This window comes from Tachypleus tridentatus, chromosome 8, assembly GCF_004210375.1.
Source record: "Tachypleus tridentatus isolate NWPU-2018 chromosome 8, ASM421037v1, whole genome shotgun sequence".
In the NCBI taxonomy this organism is placed as follows: domain Eukaryota; kingdom Metazoa; phylum Arthropoda; class Merostomata; order Xiphosura; family Limulidae; genus Tachypleus; species Tachypleus tridentatus.
The window spans coordinates 79,885,920-79,893,683 of record NC_134832.1 but is presented as its reverse complement, the minus strand read 5'-3'; positions in this window follow the sequence as shown (position 1 = coordinate 79,893,683).

The window sequence follows — 7,764 nt, the reverse complement described above, 5'->3', positions numbered from 1 at the left end:
TTTGACATTCATTGAAAAGATAACTGCTTATATAGATGAAAGTAAGGATGTAGATTTAGTGTATCTAGATTTTCAGAAAGCATTTGTCAAGGTGCATCACAAAATCTTTAAAAAAGTTATCTCATTAGGTGTGGATGATTAGTTAGCAAATTGGATAAATTGGCTGGATGAAGGGAAGCAGAAGGTTGTTACAAATGTACTTCAGTCGAAGTGGATTGATAATACAAGTGAGTATCTCAGAACTCAGTCTCAGGACCTTCGCTCTTTCCTGATTTACATCAATGACGTAGATGGGGGAATGGCCAATAAATTACATACATTTGCAGTGAGTGTGTGTGTGTGTTTTCTTATAGCACACCTGCATTGTGCTATTTGCTGAGTTCACCTATGGGAATCGAACCCCTGATTTTAGCGTTGTAAATCCATAGACTTACCGCTGTACCAGCGAGGGACAATTGACAGGTAAATATAGCAAAGTCTCTCAGTTTTAAACTTTGCTTGAGCAACGCAATAGAAGCAAATGTATATAGTATAATTACATGTGTATTTATGTGTTTCTTAAAGCAAAGTTACATGGGACTATTTGCTGTGTCCACCAATGGGAATCGAACCCCCTAGTTAAAGCGAAAATTCGTAGATGGGAGTTGCTATCTGTGAAGAGGATGGTACTCATGGGCGTCCGCAAGAGTGGGCATTTCTCCCCTTACATTTTAAAAAAAACAAAATTGCACGTATTATAATGCAAACTTGGCATCGTTGTTGAATTACATATTTTTACTAATTTTAATTAAAATTTTAAATTTGTGTTTGTGTTTATGCACGCGTAACACATATTATTTTAATACATTAACTTACACTGTTAAAGCTGAGACTTTACATACATTTTTCCCCCTTCCGAAAATATTTTTGTGGGAGCCATGATGCTGCTGATTTACAAATAGAATTAGATCATTTAGCGTATTAAACAAATGGGTTTTACATATAACGAATGCAAGATAATGTATGTGGGTTATCATAATTTGAGTTATAAGTATAATCTGGATGGGGAAAAAGGGTTCTTGGTGTTCCGTCGATTAGACTCTTAAGCCATCCACGCAGTGTGCTGTTGCTAGTGGTAGGGCATGTAGGATTTTGGGTTGTATCTACAGAAATATTGAATAAAAATCTAAAGAGATTACAATTTCATTGTATAGGTCATTGGGTAAGTCGGATCTGGAATATTTATCAATAAGATTGATAGAAACAATTTTCTTTCTTAACACAAATATATTATAATATACAAACAACAATACAATTAATAAAAAGGATTATTATATGTAGTTATTGCAAATCATGATTTATATCCAAAAGTTTTACGAACTTACAAATAATACTGATTCTTCTATTTGGTCTGTAACTGAATATTTTATCGACGGTTTACGTTGATATTATTAAACTTCGCTTAATGACTATCTTCAAGCCGTTTACAAGCTGATTTTTCTTTGACGATGCTATCTATTGTCCTCGTAGGAATACTAGCGTCCGAAGCTAATTCAGTGAAGTTAAACGGTTTGTAATATTTAAAATCTATAAACGTTCCTGGTCAAACATCTGTAGTTTACCGATTAATAAGCGTTTATCACAATTATAACTTCCGTGATTTATAGGATGCTATCTTTAGCGAACCAACACTATATAAGCCTGTCTCTCAACGTTGAGTTGATTACCTTTTATAAGATGTAAGGCGAGGTTATCGAAAGTTCAGTTGGCAACAACGTAAAATACATATTGTTGATTCTTACATTCGAGAATCTACAAATTTAGAAAACAGGCTGAACTTTTGCAATAACATTTAACAATATAAGTTATATGGACTTCTAAATATATATTAAACAGAAACAAACATAGATATTAAAATAAATATATAACAGTAAATTTGTTATTTTTCAGTATTCCACCTTTTACTCTTGAAATGATTTCAAGTTTGATTTAGTCTTACTCCCCATGGTACATTCCTATCGCAGTTTCTTGGTTTCTCAATCGGCTAATGCTTAATTGGTCAGCTGAATTTTGGGACTTGATTTAGAAAGATTTATGGTTGGAGTAGTTCAGGAAAATCCCTTGATGGAACAACAGTAGTATTAACAGGTGTATACCAGATAAGTTCTCCTACTCCATATTTTGTAGTAGATGGTGTTTTTGGTTGGAACTCTTGAAGTGATGCAGAAGGAGGTATGGTTGGCGTTTATATTTCAACCTCATTGATATATTTTTTGACATCATCTTTGACGTCACTAATTTTGTCATTGCTACATTTTTGCCCATCCTCATAGTTTCATCAATATTGTCTCCAGTCGTGTTTTTTTTATTTCTTCCTTGAAAGTCCTTTTCTATCTTTTACTTTTTTTAATCATGTCATATTCTTTTAATTTTCATCACTCTCCACCGCCAAATCTTGAACTACTCTTTTACCAACGAATAGTGGAATTAACTGAAACATTATAACGCCCCCATGGCTAAAAGGACAAGCATGTTTGGTGTAACAGGGATTCAAACCAGTGACCTTCAGAGTGCGAGTCGAGTGCCTTAAACACCTGGCCATGCTGGGCCCGTTGTATCTTTATCGTTGTAATTATTTTAATTAGTGCAGAAATTAGCGCGGTAATAAGGTAAAAATGTTTTAATTTAAATTATTTTCTTGAATTTACTTTGTTAGACTTATAACACTGAATCATTATTTTACAGCCTCAGTGCTGCTGCAATATGTCTTTTTCATCAAGTGCTAACGAAGAAAAGGTCTAAATAGTACTTGACCCATCCAGGTCGGCACAACACGACCGAGTCCCAACCACAACAAATATAATGTTACGTGATAGTTAACGTTCATGTTACGTATGAACATTTCCTCGGTGGTTCAGAAGATAAATTTGGGGCTTGATATCCGCTGTTAGAAGAGCACAGACAACTAATTGTGCAGTTTTGTGCTTAAACAAAAAGAAAATTCATTAAGTGGAAACAGAAGAAAAGCTGTTTAATTGAAGTAATTCGTGAGTACAAACTTTAATTAGGGAGTTTAAATTGCGCTTAGAAAAATGCCATTTTTTTCCATGTTTACATTTCTAGCACTGGTTCAATGTTTATTTTTAATACAAAATTAAACAGGTTATTGAATATTGCGCGGATCCGGCATGACCACGTGGTTAAGGCACTCGACTCATAATCCGAGGGTGGCGGGTTCGAATCCCCGTCCCACCAAACATGCTTGCCCCTTCAGCTGTAGGAGTGTTACAATGTGACGGTCAATCCCACTATTCGTTGGTAAAAGAGTAGCTCAAGAGTTGGCGGTGGATGGTGATGACTAGTTATACATTCCTAAATTAGGGATGGCTAGCGCAGATAGCCCTCGAATTGCTTTGCGCGAAATTGAAAAAAAAAAAAAAAATCAAAATATTGTGCGATTTCTATTTTTAAGGTTTGGTTTGAATTTTGCGCAAAGAAACACCAGGGCTATCTACGCTGGCCATCCCTAATTTAGTAGTGTAAGACTAGAAGAAAGCAGCTAGTCATCACCACCCACCGCCAACCCTTGGCTTACTATTTTACCAACGAATAGGGGGATTGACTGCACTTTATAATGCCCCCCGAATGAAAGGGCGAGCATGTTTTGCGTGACGGGGATTCGAACCCGAAACCCTCGAATTACGAGTCGAATTCTATTTTTAAGGTAACATGGTGTAGCGATTAACGTGTGACGAGAAATTCGTTATTCGCCTCCTTTTTGCTCTGCACTCTGGACTACGGTTGTGCCAGAAGAATGACGGCCAAATCTCACAACTATATTAATATCTTGTGTTGTGCTATATATGATTTATATGAACAAAAGAATGATATATCTGAACCTACATATACACCTTTTTTATACAAAAATTATATGTGTGTGTAATTTTAATTGAAATGTGTTAAATAATTTTTGGTATTATCTATTGAGTAATAATTAAATACACAACCCTGATCTTAAAAAAAAATTCTGTAGATGGTAACAACTAATATAAGATTAAGTTTTTATTAGCATGACCTCTTAAGTAATGAGGAAAAATATGAGAAAACTTATAAGTATTTATTATTTGTTTATTGCAAATGAAACCGACATATACTCATTACAGAAATCTAAACCCAAGTTTTAGCATTAAGTTTAAAGTGAAAACAAACAAACATTTTTGTCAGAGCTTAAATCTGATCATAATTTATGTACATACTGCAGATGTTTACCAGATCATTGTACTAACTTGAATAAATGTGAGTATTCGTAACAATTTTTTAAAAAATGTTTGTTCTACAGCCTTAAAGATCGCGAAATGAACTAGTAGTTTTGAAAGAAACTATTTGGTTGCGATAATCTTATTTTTGATTTACGTTCTTTTCACTGTTATGTTTATCAACATCAAAATTTAACAAGGTGGATAAAGCTACGTCCTCTAGTGGCTCTGTAGTAAATCTAAGGATTTATAGCTCTAAAAATCGGATTTCAATACCCGCAATAGGAAGAACATTGCGTATTTTTGTATTTAACAACAACAAATCAAACTATGTCTTGTGCCTGTTTATTAAACGAGAAATCAGCTATCGGAGTTTTAAATTTCATTTAACGACTTAGCTGTTTGTATTTGTTAATAAAAATTTATTTAAGTTGTCTGACAAATACAACGAGTCCATTTAAATGATCAATAGAATCGTTAATTTCACGGTTGCACACATGTAAAAAAAATAACAGTAAAATAATTTCAAGTAATACATAACTTTGTCAAAAATACATTTTACCAAAAAGGCACATATTTTTCTTTGGGTTCAAGGAGAGATAATTGTATTTCTTTGCTGTTTCATAGTATCTAGCTACTGTAACATTACACCCCCAAAATTAAAATAAATTCAAAATTTGTCCATTTCCAACTTAAATTACAAGACAAAATGCTGAAACACGTCAAAGTTGGATAACATTATCTTTTGATACAATCGAACTTTGAAACACATCTTAATTACATTAACGATAATACACGTTAATATCGTAGCAGATTACAAATGCTATAGAGATCGAGTAAACATAGCAACAAGTAAACGCAGTGATAAACTTCTTATTACGATCAGAGGTTATCACACAACCACGAAGATGTTTCTGGAAAACTAACCATGGATAATTTTCCTACGATAGAAAGCCAAAATTGAAAATATAATTTGTAGCACTCAGATTTTAAGCAGTTTTATAATTAAAGATATGTATTCCCGGTATTATTTGACACAATCTTGTTTATACGATAAAAGTAGCTACCTATTCTAGATGGACTTTTCAAGTTCCTCGAAAGTGCTTTCTTTCAAGAGTAAATAAAACCAAAATTAAAAGTAAGAAATATTTTTATTTCTTGCTTTTGAAATTCATATGTCATACGTGTTAAACCTACAGAGTGGATAATTCTTCTGGTAATTCTTGACATGTCCATGTTTCACTGACTCCATACTACTACGTTAATCACGACCGGTAGGTTAAGGCGTTAGACTCGTAATCTGATAGTCGCGGGTTCGAATCCCTGCCACACCAAACATGCTTTCTCTTTCAGCTGTGGTGTTATAAAATGGGTCAATCCCACTATTCGTTGCTAAAAGAGTAGCAACAAGAGTTGGCGGTGGGTGGTGACGAGTAGCTGCCTTCCCTCTACTCTTACACTGCTAAATTCGGGACGGCCAACGCGTGAAATTACAAAAAAAACAAACAAAAATACAACGTTAATTTTCTGTCATGCACCCTAATACACCGAAAGGATAAACAAATGTATTATTTATCCCGAGGGCCATACAAAATATTTTTTTCAATTACAAGACGGTTCCAAAAGCAAGTTAAATGTGCAAGTTGTATTTTTATTAAAATTAGATGCTAGTTAACTGTATCACTTCGTGTAACATAACATATCGTGTCACAAGTTTTATCGAGCAAATTCTGCTTCAAATATCATACTTGATGCAGCAGTAACATTCACGTTTGATAATTTAAATACAAGATTATAGTCCTTAGCTCCTTCTTTAATTCTAAGAAGGTGGATATATAAATGCTCATTCCCAAATACATTAAGTTTCTATCCAGACAACTAGTATCTCTGATAAATTGTACATATGACCAACCGTCTAAATCAAGTTCTTAATATTACCGACAAGTAACTTATCATCGCTAGTCAGGGCAAGTATTACTTCTTACAAATGGTAGTGTTTATTAGCAAGTATAAAGGTCATGGAATTTCTAAAGACCAGAATTATATACTTGGCCACAAAAAAAACAACATTGCAACTCATTTTTTAATTTACCAATATTTTTCATTATGAATTCAAAATATATTATTCCTTTTTCTAATTTTTATTTTTGTCTAACATACGAGGTCTGTTCAAAAAATACGCGGACTGTTTGAATTGCGCGGCTCCAGGGGAAGCCGCTTGGTGTCGCTAGGTTTGCACAGACCAGCTGATTACGACGCCTTTCTCGATTGCAGATATCTTCATTTGTGTATTAGCTACGCGGTTTTAAAAGAAGTGCGATTTTTTCGTTTGGCGGATTTCAGAATGAATGACCTGAAGGAGCAACGACTTGCTGTGAAATTTTGTGTTAAACTTGGAAAACCTGCGACTGAAAGTTTTGGTATGGTTAACACGGCTTACTGTGATGTTGCTATAAAGCGTACGGCATGTTTCAAGTGGCATGAACGTTTCAAGGATGGTCGACAGTCCATTGAAGATGATAAGCGTCCTTCCACGTCAACTGACGACCCACACGTCGACAAAATCAACACCCTGGTGCGGGCAAATCGACGTCTGACTGTCAGGGGAGCTTGCTGAAGAGTGTAGGATATCAGTTGAATCTTGTTACGAGATTTTGACCGAAAAATTGAAGATGCACCGCGTTGCTGCGAAATTTGTGCCTCAGAACTCGTGAGTTATTGGCCAAACACTCGATCACTGTTCTTTCCCACCCCCCCTACTCACCTGACCTTACTCCTTGCGATTGTTTCTTGTTTCCCAAACTCAAAAGACCCTTGAAAGGAAGAAGATTTGAGACGATTCCCCGAGATTAAGGCAAATGCGATGAAGGAGCTGGAGGACATTACAAAAGAAGCGTACCAGGACTGTTTCAACAAGTGGAAACACCGTTGGGATAAGTGTGTGCGTTGGGGAGGAGAGTACTTTGAAGGGGTCCCAGACCTGTAACTTCTAAATAAAGTACATTTTGTTTTATGACGTCAGTCCGCGTATTTTTTGAACAGCCCTCGTAAAACAAACCAATATTGGGTAACAGATCGTTTGTGGTGTTCTAATATACGTTATATTGCATTTATAGTTCAAGTTCAGACATGTAAATAATACGCAATGGAGTAATGAATCATACAATGCAGTTTCCACTGCACAAGTCTCTCATATCTACAGAACACCACTCCTTCCCTGTGGTTTTCCGTATTTCATTAAACGTACGAAGACAAATTTTACAGCGCTCGTTTCGATAGTCTAATAGCACAGATATCTATAAATTACTGTTTTGTTGACTCTACCAACATGTTCATGTATGCAATAGCATGAAGCACTATTTCAATCTTTTGCTACTTGAAGTATCACTGAAAATCTTATCTTTATGAACCTATACCCTGTTTACCTCGTTTTCACTCGTGGATTACTCTTGATTATGTTGTTTACTGTTGTCTAGCGCATGTGAACTTTTCCTACTGACCTTTGTGTTCGTGGACTCTCATCACAGCA